The following is a 14310-nucleotide window of genomic DNA, read 5'->3' as shown; positions in this document are numbered from 1 at the left end:
AGAGGGAACAGTTAGGATCCAGCCCTTTAAAGTGGATGCAAACAAGTGTCAAGGCTGGTTTGAGAGTGGGACCTGTCAGTAAACATCTCTTTTGGCTTTCAGTGAGGCTGGGCCCGACTTCTCTTTCTCCCTGAATCTCTGCAAACCTTTTTCTCCAAGATCTTGGCTAAACACCAGAGACAGCACACCCTGCGGCACCCCATCGACCCCCATTCTTTACCCCAAGTAAGAAGGTGTGGCCCTCAGACAGGCCTGCTTTCTTAACCTCAACAGCACAGATGGGAGGGACAGAAGGCAAATTTCCAACTACCCATGATTTAGGGTCTGTGCCTTGATCTCCTTGTGTGTAGAAGAGTAGCATCTCTCAGAGATGAAAGAAGGTAAATCCTTTGGGGCTCTTGGTCCATCCACCTGTCGTCTCCCAGCAAGTGAATTCTGAATCATTCCAGAGCATTGAGTAGGAATGTTGCTCAGGTAAGAAGGTTCCGTGTCGCTCCTCACTTCGCCACCTCTACCACCTTCAGTAGTCTGAAAGTCATTCCTCGCACCTAGGCAGATCCCTCCTGGAGAAAGGGAAAACAAGGTCCCTCTTCAGGACCAGGCCAGGAAAGCACTTATTCACCCCATCTGAGAACCAGGCCTGGGCTTAGGTTCCTTATGCTCCTGCACCACTCCCAGCCACAGGAAATCCATGCTATACTCTCCCTCTCTAGCCTCTGTCCCCTGCCTGGCACAGGCAGCATCCCTACCACCAGCTTTGTGGCCTGTGCACTTTCCTACAAGCTCTTAGTACCTGCCTCAGCTCCCTCAGGCACTGGTGACTCCCACCCAGATCTGTGCTTCCCCCCCTCCCCTACAATGGCCCCAAGCCCTCATGCCTCTCCCTTCTCCTCTGCAGGAGGCTTCTCTGAGGACAAGCTCCTGGCTGGTGACCAGATTGTGGCTATTAATGAGGAGAATGTGAGTGAAGCCCCCAGAGTGAGGTTCATAGAACTCATCAGGCAACAGGGGGCCTCTTGAGCCTTGGCAAGACCTAAGCACTAACCCTTCATCTGTCCCATCAGTGGCACAGGGCTACCACAGCCCTCCCTGGCCCTGAGAGGAAAGCCCTTCAGGCAGAGCAACCCTAGCCAGGGCTCTTGGCTACCCAGCCCTTCCGGGGCCCCAGTGTCCCTCACACTCTCTGGCTCAGCCTTCTCCAGTGACATGAGCAAAGGAGAACCTTCTGCAAGAAGGCAACTCCCTCTACCTTACTACTCCCCTCACCCAAGCCCCTTGGTTTTTGACTTACTGTGCAGTGGGACAGACCAAGTCAGTGATAAGAACCAAACAAGCCACTAAAAGAACACTCTGGAAAAAAAGAGAAAAGAACACTCTGAGATAAGCACAGGATGAGCCAGACATTGTTTCTCACCTCTCCAAAGCCCCCGCCCCACAAAAAAACAAAACAAAACAAAACAAAAAACAAAAAACCTGAGGAGAAGAAAATCTGAATCCCTGGCTAATGGATTGAGGAATGGAACCTGCCATTGTGGATTTTGCTTGCTGTGTATGTGACCTCTTAGTGTCCTCCACAGATGGGGGCAAGAAAGAGTGAGAAAGGAGTGTCAGGGGGTACCACCATCTGTACGTGGGAGTAATCATATTGACTTTTCCCCCTCTTCACCCCTACACATACCACACATGCATATCATACCACATGCACACACACACACCATGCACCCCACATACCACACACATACACACCCCATGTGTAACACATAACATACACACACCCTACACACACCATGCACCACACATACCACACACACACCATGTGTAACACATACCATGCACACACACCATGCATGCCACATACCATATACACACACACCATGTACCCCGCATACCACACACACCACGCACACACATACATTATATACAGTTCCCTATCTCATACTCCCACCACATGCACATGCACATACCACCCACATGCCTCCTTGTAGACATGTGTTGATAAGGAATAAGAGGATAGAGGTGAAGGCCCTCAATTCCATGGGTTGTCTTCAGTTTTGGTGACTTTGTCTCCTCCCAAATGGAACTATGTGCTCTCTCTGCCTGCCTTGTGTAATCTGCTGTATCTCTACCTCCATCTCCTTCAGGCCTTCTTGGCTTAGAATGCTTTTCATCTCACTCATCTTTCTTATTCTCCCAAATCCCACCTGTCCCCAAAGCCCCTCCCTCCCCTTCAAAGGCAGACTTAGCACACTGTCTGGAACAACACCCTCTCACTAGCTCTGGAGACCTCTGGAGTGCTCCTCCTGAAGTCCAGAGTAGGTCTTCCTCCACATGCTCCCCCTCTAGCTCACATCTTGGAACATGTCTAGTCCCTAATGACTTGTAGTTTGTCTCTTCTCCAAATCCAGTGGCCCATTGCATCCCCCTCAACTCTACTCTTTACCCTCCACCACCACACCAAAATTAAGTAAGGCCTTTCAACCCCATCAAGGGCAGGTTGGGGTTCTTTCAGCCTGACCCCCCAGAAGTCTTCGCTCTGCTTCTAGTGAGTATCTTTGCACCCTAGAACAGGTAGCCCAGTTTTGTGATGGAGTCCAGGGCTCCTTCAGGATCAAGACATAGCTCATTCATTTTATAACCTCGGGGGCTGGCAAATTTTTATTATTTCATTCATTCAATGAATATTTGTTATCGAGTACTATACACCAGACACTGTTCTAGGCACTGAATATATAGCAATGAATAAGACGGCAGAAATCCTAATAGAGTTTACATTCTCATGGAAAGAGATACACCTTACAATAAGCACCGTAAAGATGTAATTGTATGACATACTGGAAATGAATGAAGGTTATTGAAGGAGAGCAAGTGGATCAGGATAAGTGGGGTCCAGGAGTGCTGGGCACAGGGGTGCTGGTGCAACCCTAAATAGCCTGGTCTGCATTAGCCTCATTGAGAAGGTGGCAACTAAAGAAAGACTGGAAGGAGTGGGGGTGTCAGAGAGGGAAAAGCCAGTGCAAAGTCCTTGAGGCAGGAGTATGTCTGGCATGTTTGGGGAGCAGAGAAGCCAGGATGTGAAGTGGGATAAAGAGGGGAAGACCTGTAGCCACTATAAGGACTTCGGCTTTGTTCCATGTGAAATGGGAAAAAATGTGGTAGGGACTGGGGCAGACGTATCGCATAATCTGACTTACTCCATGCCCTATCCTGTTCAAGAGACAGATTTTCCTGGAACTCTTTCCTTCTCCCAGGAGCTTCCCATCCCTGGACTTGGCTTCACTGAATGTGGAAAATGTTCCAACTCCTTGAGCAGGGCAGGGCTTGACCTTTCTTAAATACTGGGCAGGGCAGGGCTTGGCCTCTCTTAAATACGGGGAATCAGGTGATTTCAAGTCTGCCTCTTGAATACCTTTGTTCCCAGAAATGTACGAAAAAGTTCAGTGAGGAGAGGGGAACATCCTTCGAGTCAAACTCTTTCCATTTCTCTCAGTTATTTTAAAGGATCTTGTATTCCTGGGAAAGAATTTTCATACCTCACAGCCTGTTTGATCATTGGCATAATTCTTGTCAGAGGAGTTTCACATTCTTCATCCTTCTGAATATTTGCTGTCTGGAGAAGCCTTGGTTCCATCTGTTGCTCCCTGGCTCTCGTTTTTTGGTCCTTCAATTAAAACAAATCTGCTGAGTATGAGTCATGATAACCAAATGACCTCCTTTGGGTTATTTCTTTGAATTTCGCTTCTGGCTTAAAGACCACATTGCCCATAATCATGGTACATGGTTCCCGGGACTCTGAGTGTGTGCCCTCCTAGTTCCATAATTCAGGCCTTTCGTTTTCCTTGAGAATTTTCTCTTCTATGGATAAAATTGCTCTTAAGGTTTGGGGAGTTCTACAGAGAGAATGTGAGAAGGGAACATAAAGGGAAGACCTAAAAAATGACAGCCCTAGAGATTATGGTAATGCCATCTTCAGATGCCTGCGTGAACCTCTATGGATCGTTTACGTCAGCTGCTTCAAATGATGGGAGGCAAGGCCAGACAGATATCCAGAGTGCCTGCTGACCTAATCCATATCCATGAAATGCAGCCCAGGGGAGAATTCTGGTGTTGCTTCTTATGCAAGATGAATACCTAGTGCATGATACACTACTCTTCTGTTCCTTCTTCATCCATCCTTCCTCGCGACGGAGGCGACAGAATCTCATATTGGAAAGTGACAGTAATGGGAGGGGCAGGTGGACAGAGAGTACTAGAATCAACCTGTTGTGAGCCACAGCTTTAGGAGTGAACTTAAAGCATACCTTTTGAACATCTTAATTTGCTTTCACCTTTAAGGCTCGGGGATTTTGGAAAGGCTGTCCAGGGCTGTGTTCTGCCCCATGCCTTCAGCTTTTACCACCCCCCCATCCTGAGGCTGCTCACTCACTGCCCTGGTCCCAGACAGATTTTCTACTTTTTTATTTTTCTGATGTGCCCCATCAAAATGTATTTTGTCCAGTGTCTAGCTCCCATAAAGTCCTTGCAGACAGTGGGTGCTAGCTAGTCTCCTTCGTCCATTCATACAGGGTTTACCAGATGGCCTGTGATGTAGGGGAGCTGGCACTGTGTGAGGGGAATTTGATGTGATGTTGGTGAGAAAGTACATTTGGACAAAAAGGTTCTTCTTTGTCCCGGGACAGTCACTAACCGGCTGGGTAACCTTGGGTGGGTCAGTTCCCTTTTTGGAACCTGTTTTTCCCATCTGTAAATTGAGGGGTTTAGACTACAACAGTGTTTTCCAAACTTGACTGATCAAAATAGTCAATAGGACTGCTTTTTAAAAGGATTTATTTATTTATTTGACACACAGAGAGAGCAGAAGAGGGGCAGAAGGCAGAGGGAGAGGGAGAAGCAGGCTCCCTGCTGAGCAAGGAGCCCGATGCTGGGCTGGATCCCAGGACCCAGGGATCATGACCTGAGCCGAAGGCAGATGCTCAACTGACGAAACCACCCAAGCACCCCACGGCTACTTATTAAAAGTAAAACTTTCCAGACCCCTCTCCTCAAGAGCCAGATCTAGAAGGCCCAGGGTCCATTACTAGGTCCCATTGTTAGAGCCATCTTAAATGCACAGACCCAAGTGCCAAACTTTTACATGCAAAACTCAGAGCCCTCCTATCTGCAGCCTAGTTGTCCCTTCTCAATGTCCCCAAGACTCCCCTCCTGTCCAGCACCTATGTCCCACCCCCATGGCCCCAGGAGAGGTTACATCTGTTGGGGGTGGGAGACCATGAAATCAGGACAGCCTGCACAGAAGAAGCTGCACCTGAGCTGTACCTCAAGAGATGAGGCATGATTTCCCAGATGGAGACAGAGGGAAGGATTTTCCAGAGAGTCAGCATTTCTGTGCAAAGCCAGGAACAGCGTGCAGGTGGCAAGCACGAGCTCATGAGTCAGGGATAGGGTTCAAATCAAGCTCTAGCACTAACTGCCTTTCCCCATGGCTCCCAGTCATCTTCCGCAGCAGTGTGTGTGATCCTCACACACACACATTTACATGTGCATATTCTCTTTCCTTCCCTTCCACCTCCCCCCTCTCCCTCTCATAGTTGCTGTGTGGCAGATAGGCCTTTCTCCATTGCAATTCTCCCATATCTCTGGGAAGGCAAGCTCCACCCCTCAGTGGGTGTTACCAATAGACCCCTCCTTCCCTTCCTTAGTGCACAGGTGCATTTGCCTAGCAGACAGTGGACGGTCATTACCAGCCCCCCAGTCTCCCGTCATGAAATGAAATAGCTACCAGTTCTCCCCCGAAAAAAAACATGCTTGTTGTGTTTTACCTCTGAACAGAGACCCATTGTGAGTTCCTTCATTAGTCAGGTGTCCTCAAATGTCATCTCTTTGTAGAAGCCCTCCTTGACTGCCCTTTATAAGAAAGCATCAGCCCATCGCTGTCTCCCAATACTGCATCATTTTCTCCCCCAAGCTAAAGTCTCATATTTGTAAACATTTTATTTGGAGATAATTACAGACTCACAAGATGCTGCAGAGCTAGTACACACATCCCCATGTACCCTTTACCCTGTTTCTCCCAAGGGCTACACCTTATGTCACCAAAGTGCAATGTGGAAACCAGGATATTGATAGCAATACGATCTGTGTGTGTAGTTCAGGGTCTGTCTGGCACATGTGTGGGATCCGTGAAGCACAGTCAGGACGCTGGACAGTACTATCACTAAAGGGACCCCTGCTCACCTTGCACTTTTATAGCCACACCCCTCCTCTCCCCCAATCCCAGTCCATGACGTCACCAACACCATCAGGATGCTGGACAGTTCTATCGCTAAAAGGACCTCCCTCACCTTGCCCTTTTACAGCCATGACCCCCCAACCCTAGTCCCCACCAACCACTGATCTGTTTCCCATTTCTAGAATGTCATCATTTCAAAATATCATACAAACAGAATAATGCAGTGCATAATCTCTTGGGATTGGTTTTTCTTCCTGCAACACAGTGCCCTTGAGAGTCATGCAAGTTCTTGCCAGCCTCAGTCACCTTTTCCTTTTTATCACTGCGTAGTATTCATGGTGTGGATGTGCCACAGACCGTTTAGTCTACCTTCACCCCAAACACCATTAGAATGTCAGCTCCTCAAGGATAAGGGACTGTGTTTTATTCACTGCTGCCCCCCACCTCAGCACCTGGAGGAGCACCTGCCACAGAGTAAATATCCGATAAGTATTTGTTAAATGAATAAAGGAAACCCAGCTTCCAGCCATCATGGCAACCTAAACACAAGTGTCCAGACTTAGGTGCAGAATGAAGAACCTAATGCTGCCCTCCGACCTGTGTTCTAGCTCTCATCCCAGTGCCCCCAACACCCCTTTGCCCTCCATTTCTGATGTCTCCACGGTCCCATCCCGTGGCCTCTTTGCTATAACCAGGCTGCTTTCCTTCTCCTCCTGGTATAGATCTTTGTTCCTACTGCCCTGCAGCTTCTGTCCTTGTACTGGTCCACACCTCTGCTAATGCATGTCAGTTTCTTTGAAGACCTGGCTTAAGACTCTTCCAAACAGCTTTGCCTGATTAGCCTCAATGAGAGTGTCTCACTCATTCATCCATTCAGCAAACATTATTGAATGCCTACCATTTTAGGTGCTTTTCTAAGCTGGGAACATATCAGTACATGGGACAGACATGATTCCTACCCTAACAGAGCTTACACTCTAGTACTTGGCCTTATGCTTTCTAAAACCTTGGAGCACAGAAGTGAGCACATACACACTGGGGTAACAGCCAAAACAATTAACCTGCACAGTAGGAGCCATTCAATCGGAATGTAAGCCAGCCACAGGCACTGGAGCAGTGACTAGGAGGCCTCCTAACTGTACCAGGTGTTAACCCTTCAGCTGACCATTGGTAAAGAGGTCCTGGGAGAGAGGTCAGGTGGTACCCAGGAAGCTTGAGGCAGTGGCATTTAAATCAGTGTGAAAGAAACCCTCACTGTTTTACAATGGGTATGGCCATATCACCACATCCCAACTAAATGTCTGCCTTACATACATGTATAGTCGATCCTTGCTACTTTCAGATTCTGTATTTGCAAACTCACCTACTCCCCAAAATTTATTTATAACCCCCAAATCAATACCCATGGTGCTTTCCTGGTTATTTGTGAACTAGGCAGAGGATGAAAAATTTGAGTCCCCTGAGGCATGCATTTCCAGCTGAGGTCAAATAAGGCTGTGCTCTGCCATCTTGTTTCAGCTGTCACATGGAGGTCCAGAAGACAGAGATGGCAGGGAGCAGTGCAGTGTAGTGCAAGAAGCTCTGGAACAGTTGGATGGAATCTGAATCCCAACTCTGGCACCTGTTAGTGGGGCAGCCTCAGGCAAGTCACTTCACACTTCAGAACTTCATTTTCTTCTAGTGAAATAAAATAGAATCTACCAGGATGAGTTGTTTTTAGAATTCAGAGTTATAATCTGTGTGAGGCATATACACACACTCATGTGCACATGCACGTACTCGCACATGCATGCACACGCACATGCATGCACACACACGATTTCTCCTAGGAGCAATGGTTCAGTATTCATTAGTTCAGTGTTCAAGGTGACTTTATAAAACATAACTACCGCGAGTCACAAAAATTGACTGAGAAGGAGAATCTTCTCTCAAGTTATAATGAAAGCTTATTGACACCCCCCAGCATATTTTCAACATGATAGCCCCTGCATCGCAGATCAGCATTCCAGAATCCACAGCAGGCACTTAACATTTATTAGGGTTGCGTGGAGACTGCCACCTCTTACCATACTCTCATTGTGTTCAAGCTTCTTCCAGAACACAGTCTCACAGTAGGTCTGGCATGTGGCCCAGGCATCATTTACCTCTAAGGCTCCTTCCGGCTTCTGCATTCTGTGGCTGATGAGGGTCCAATACAGTGGTTCTTCATCCTGACTATACATTAGAACCACCTGAGAAGCTCTTAAAACTATTGATACTCAGCTCTAACCCTGACCAATAGAATTAGAAGCTTTGGGGTGGGTCCCAGGTGTTGGTCTTTCGAAAAGGCTTCCAAAATGATTCTTATATAGCCAAGGTACATATCGAGAACTACTGATCTAATACATAGTCTCTTTCAGATGACATTTTTCTTTTGGCAGAGTGATTTTTATGATGGCAGATTATCAAGGGTATTTTAGTGGGATGGTCACAGAAGTCCATTCTCAGGGCCCTTCAAACCATACTTCACTGATAGCCAATTATTGGTCCCATATATATGTATTCCTTAATTTTTGAGTGACCAACTATCCCCCATGATTGACTAGATGTGTATTAATTTAGATACCCTTAGATCTTGGTACATGGTATGTCCTCTATGTCCTCAATAAATATTTTTAAAGTACTTTGTTGTGACCTAGAATGGCCCTGGTAAAGAAAGTAGACAGTCCCTTCAAATGAAACTCTAGTTTTCTGATACTGAAGACTTTACCCAAAGAGCCAGGATCCCCTTCTCTTGGAGCCACCTGCCTAGAAAAAACAAGCCAAAATAATGAGAACTACTGCAAAAGTACTAGTTTTCCACAGAGCTTCTTGAGGTATAGTGCTTGGTTGGTAGTAGATACTCAAACCACATTTGCTGAATTGGTGAACTAATTCATTATGAAACTTAGCAACCAATTACTCTCTTTTATCCTGTGGCAACTCTATGCTTGGTTCTAGGGGTATATTGAGTAAAATACCATCTCTTTGTTTTTAAAGATTTCATTTATTTATTCATGAGAGGCACAGAGAAAGAGGAAGAGACAGAAGCAGGCTCCCTGCAGGAAGGGGAGCCTGATGCAAGACTCGATCCCAGGACCCCAGGATCAAGACTTGAGCTGAAGGCAGCCGCTTAACCACTGAGCCACCCAGGTGCCCAATACCACCATCTCTTCTTTTACAACCTGGTGGGGGAGATAAGCACTGGCAGTATGGATTCACAAGGAGTACTCTAGGGGCACCTGGGCAGCTTAATTGGTAAAGCGTCCAACTCTGTGTTTCGGCTCAGGTCATGATCTCAGGGTTGTAGGATCGAGCCCCATGGCAGACTCCACACTGGGCATGGAGCCTGCTTAAGATTCTCTCCCTCTGCTCTTCCTGCCCCCCATCTCTCTGGGTCGGGGGGGAAGAGTACTAAAGGAAATCCAGGGAGGGGGCTAGAGGAATTGGGAAAGAACCCAGGACCAAGGGAGAATTTGAGCTGGGATTTAGAGATGGCATTTAGCCAAGCAAAGGGGACACCAGGGGCCCAGAAAGGCAGGGATGGTGAAGAGCCAGCACTTCTGTAGGAAGCAGCCCAGTGTGCCCAGGGAATTATGGGCAGAACCACCTGACGAGGCCAGAGATGAGATGAGGAATGAGGGTTGTGTGTGGCTCACAGAGGGCCTTGGAAGCTGGAGAGAGGACATGTTCACCCCCAGACCCCAAATGCAGATAGGACTGGTGCCCTGGGTCCCTCATCAGTAGTCTGGTGAAACCAAGATGTCTCTCCATCATCCCCGACTCCCAGTGGTTGCTATGGGAATTGCTTATAAGTAGGCTCAGGTGTCAAAGACAATGAACAAACATAAAGGAGGATAAGAGGCTGTCAGCTTCAGGAACCTGAGCTTTGTCCTCTCAAAATCCAAATGGGGCCCTATCTTGCACGAAAATGTTGGGCCATATACCTGACTTTGAACACAACCCTGAAATCTGTACTAATAGAGCCACCAAATTTAAAAAATGGTCAGAGAATCACCAGCTGCTGAATTCAGTCCTGAGAGAGAGGCAGACTCTCTCCTCTTATTGCCTATTCCACTGAGCTTCTGGCCACATATTTGCTTCAAGGGGCTTGCAGTGGCCCCGGTGGTGCTTCGTGATTCTGGTCTCATGTTTCCAGCCAAAATTCATTTTTGTCGGCAAGGGTGCCTGTTGCAAAATGAGACTCCCAACTGCTTGCAGGACAAATGGGGTCAGTGAAGAGTTTAGATGTCCCAGCTTGAGGGTACTCAATTAATCTATGCTTAATGGGTTAGGACATTTTCAACAATATAAATTCCTGTGCTTTATGCTCCTAGAGGTTCTGAGTTTTTAAGTCCGGCATAGGCCTAGAAATCTGTGTTTCAGCAAGCACTCCCCAGGGATTCTTACCATCAGAAAAAATTTAGAAACAGTAGGTGAGGAACGCCTGAGTGGCTCAGTGGTTGAGCATCTGCCTTAGGCCCAGGGTGTGATCCTGGAGTCCCAGGATCAAGTCCCACATTGGGCTCCCTGCATGGATCCTGCTTCTCCCTCTGCCTGTGTCTCTGCCTCTCTTTCTCTCTGTGTCTCTCATGAATAAATAAATAAAATCTTGAAAAAAAGAAACGGTGGGGTGAGGGTATGCTAACGAGCTAGTGCAAGAGTCAGCAAACATTTTCTGTCAAGGACTGTCTAGCAAATATTGTAAGCTTTGTAGGCCATGCGTGATAGTTGCAAAAGCAACCATAAGCAGTGCATAAAGGAAGACCACAGCTGTATTCCAATGAAGTTTTATTTGCAAAGACAGGTGGTGGGCAGGATTTGGCCCAGGCAGGCCCGCAGTCTGCTGTCCCCAGAATTAAGTTCATTACTCCTCCCTTGTATCACATCCACATTTTGATCCGCACATTCCCAGTTCTCATATTTTCATTCACAAGGGTGATCCTAGCATTAAGAACTTCAGGCCCCATAGCTGAGCTTCAAAGATGCTTTGGAACAGGGTGACCTTTGAGAGCCCCTCATATCACACCGCAAGGCAGACATCACCTGTGTGGAGGCATAAGGCTAGACATGACTCCGTGACATGTAGCAGAGACCAGCTGGCAATGAATGTGTCACCGTCAGTGATCAAGGCTGAAGACAGAAGAGGAAGGAGTGTTCGAGATGGATAGGACAAGGGTCAATGAGGAACGAGGCACAAACAAGCTGAAAATAGCTCTACCACAGACATAAGAAATGATTACAGTCCCTGAAAAGATTGGCAATCCCACTTCTTCCTTCATAATTTTGCTCCTATAAATATCTGAATCTTTTGTTTATAGTGGTATCTGTAGGTAGGGCAGGATCCAATCTGGGACTTTTGGTAGGGATTTCAAGGAGCCTGTCCCCCCCTCCTCATAGGTGAAGACATAGAAGGATACCAGTTGCGCTTCTTCATATGTTCACAGGTCCATTCAATAGGACCAGGGTCGAACCAGAACCAGTGAGTGAAAGATCAGGAATGGACACCCAGTTTCAGGTGGTTGTGGGACATAGTCGCCAATCCAAGATGCAGGAAATCTGGGTTCTAGAACGTTTCAGCTCCTCTACCAAATTATTTTGGTACTTTGAGCAAACTATATCCTCTTCCTAGGCCTGTTTTCTTTCTTTCTTTCTTTCTTTTTTTTAGATTTTTATTTATTTATTTGAGAGAGAGAGTGAGTGGGAGGGAGAGAGAATCTGAAGCAGACCCTGCGCTAGGCACAGAGCGCCTATTGGGGCTCAATCCCATAATCTTATGGTCACGACTTAAGCCAAAGCCAAGAGTCAGATATTTAACTGATTGAGCCACCCAGGCGCCCCCAGGTCCCTGTTTTCACGTGTAAAAAATGAAGGGTGGGCTACATGGCCCATTGAAGGCCTCTAGAGATGCCTCATTCCACACAGTGCATGAAGACATCGATGTTGGATGATTACAGATAAAGGAGGTGGTGATAGGGATAGGTAGAAAGGAAGATTTCACCTGCCAGGTGTCTGTGGCACCTCAGGTGGAAATTTGGACTACTGTGGAGACAGAGCCAAGTAGAGCTGCCTGAATGTAGCTCCAGATCTTTCCGTCTTGCCCCTTCCCTGTGCTCCTGCCTCAGCCTGCAGCCCCTGCCCAGGATTTAAGCATCACACTGCACAACACACAAAAGCATTTCTTGACCCCCATGAACAATCAATACTGTAATCACTTTCTGCAATGATCTCTAGCCCTGGATTTCATTGTGCTATATGGTCTGCTGCCAACAAACTGCCCCTGTGGCTTAGGATGAAAAGTCTATGGTTCCTTTAGCTCAGCGGGTCCCCGCAAACTTAGCTGCATTTTGAAGTCATTGGGAACTTTTTTAAAAAATGCCAATACCTGGGCTCCAGTCCCAGGAATTTGATGTCATTGATCTGGGGCAGGGCCTAAGCATCAGGGGTTTTGAAAGCTGCTCCCCTGTTTTTGCCACACAGCCCGGACCGAGACCCACTGCCTGAGGTGGACTCAGGTTGAACAGGTGGCTCTCTGCAAACTGCCCTCTAGGGAGAATGAGATTGCTGGCTCTGGAAGAGAACACAGCTGGGACCAGGGCCCCAGACCTGATGAGGACGTTTATTTCTGGTGTGCCTTTATCTTAGGGCCCTGCCCCTGTGGCTGATCTGGTAACTGAATTTCAACTGCAGCATTAATGGCAGAAAAGAGGGATGCCTGGGTGACACGACCGTTGAGCGCCTGCCTTCAGTCCAGGGCATGATCCTGGAGTTCCGGGATCGGGATCGAGTCCGACATCGGGCTCCCCGCAGGGAGCCTGCTTCTCTCCCTGCCTATGTCTCCGCCTCTGTGTGTGTGTGTGTGTGTGTGTGTGTGTGTGTGTGATGAATAGATAAATAAAATCTTTCAAAAAATGGCAGAAAAGAACTTAATGTATCCCCTTCCCAGCTGGCAGGGGCCTTCTTGACTGTGGGACTCCAAGACTCCCTGACAAAGCCGGTAGGGGAGGTGGTTTGAAGGAGCCCCAAATCTGATGTACTCCCCTAGTCCTCCTCATCATCGTAAGTGGCAGCTCCCTTCTTCCAGTTGACTCCTCTCTTTTTCACACCTCCCACATCCAATCCGTCAACACATCAGCTCATTCTATCTTCAGAATAGAGCCAAAATTTACTCTTTTCATTGCCTCCATTATTACTACCCTACCCAAGCCTCCATCATATTTCAGCTGTATTATTACAGGAGACTCCAAACTGGTCACTCTGCTCTGGGTGTCAACCCTCCTACACTGTTTTCCAAATAGCAGCCAGAGGTATCCTTTTAAAATGCGAGTCAGGGACACCTGAGTGGCTCAGTGGTTGAGCATCTGCCTTCAGCTCAGGTCATGATCCCGGGGTCCTGGTATCCTGCTTCCCCGTCTTCCTGTGTCTCTGCCTCTCTCTGCATGTCTCCCATGAATAAATAAATAAAATCTTTAAAAAAAATAAAATGCAAGTCAGATCCTATCTGCTTAAAGCCCTCCAGTGGAGTAAAAACCAAAGTTCTTGCCATGGCTGACAAGGCCCTACATGATCCAGCTCCTAGCTGTGTCTTCTGAGCAAAACCTCTCTGGCTCCCTATTCATCGCCCTGCTCTGGCCACACTAGGCTTCCTTGCTATTCCTCATGCACCCTGACCCTCCTCCCACCATGGAGCCTTTATCATTCTGTCTGCCTGGGAGGCTCTTTCTCCAGGTACCACATGGCTCTCTCCCTCACTTGCTTCCGGTCACTGCTGCAATGTCACCTCCTCTGAGAGATCTCACCCCCATTACCCCCCCACCCCGCTCAGTTGTACCTTCTCTTGTGTAGTCCTGATTCACCCTGCTTGATTTGTCCTCAGGGTCCTTATTTGCCACCTAAAATAGGATATTGATTTGTTTCTTGTCTCTGTTCCTGCTAGATGGATGCTCTTTGAGGCTAGGAGCTTTGTGTTGTTCACTTCTGAATCCCTCATCACCTAGAACAGTGCCTGGCACATAGGAGGTCTTCCCTAAATGTGTCACATGATTGAATAAATGCCCCCCAAAGAC

The 14310-nt window shown here is 47.6% G+C and overlaps 1 protein-coding gene across 2 annotated transcripts in view; it reads left to right on the top strand.

The window, feature by feature from the left end:
- Window positions 1–14310, top strand: part of FRMPD3 (FERM and PDZ domain containing 3) — a 131884-nt gene that overhangs the window by 72550 nt on the left and 45024 nt on the right. The window lies entirely within an intron of this gene.

The sequence above is a fragment of the Canis lupus genome, chromosome X (genome assembly GCF_048164855.1).
Source record: "Canis lupus baileyi chromosome X, mCanLup2.hap1, whole genome shotgun sequence".
NCBI lineage: Eukaryota > Metazoa > Chordata > Mammalia > Carnivora > Canidae > Canis > Canis lupus.
The sequence above is the reverse complement of the archived record's forward strand: the minus strand, read 5'-3'. Positions and strand labels throughout refer to the sequence as shown.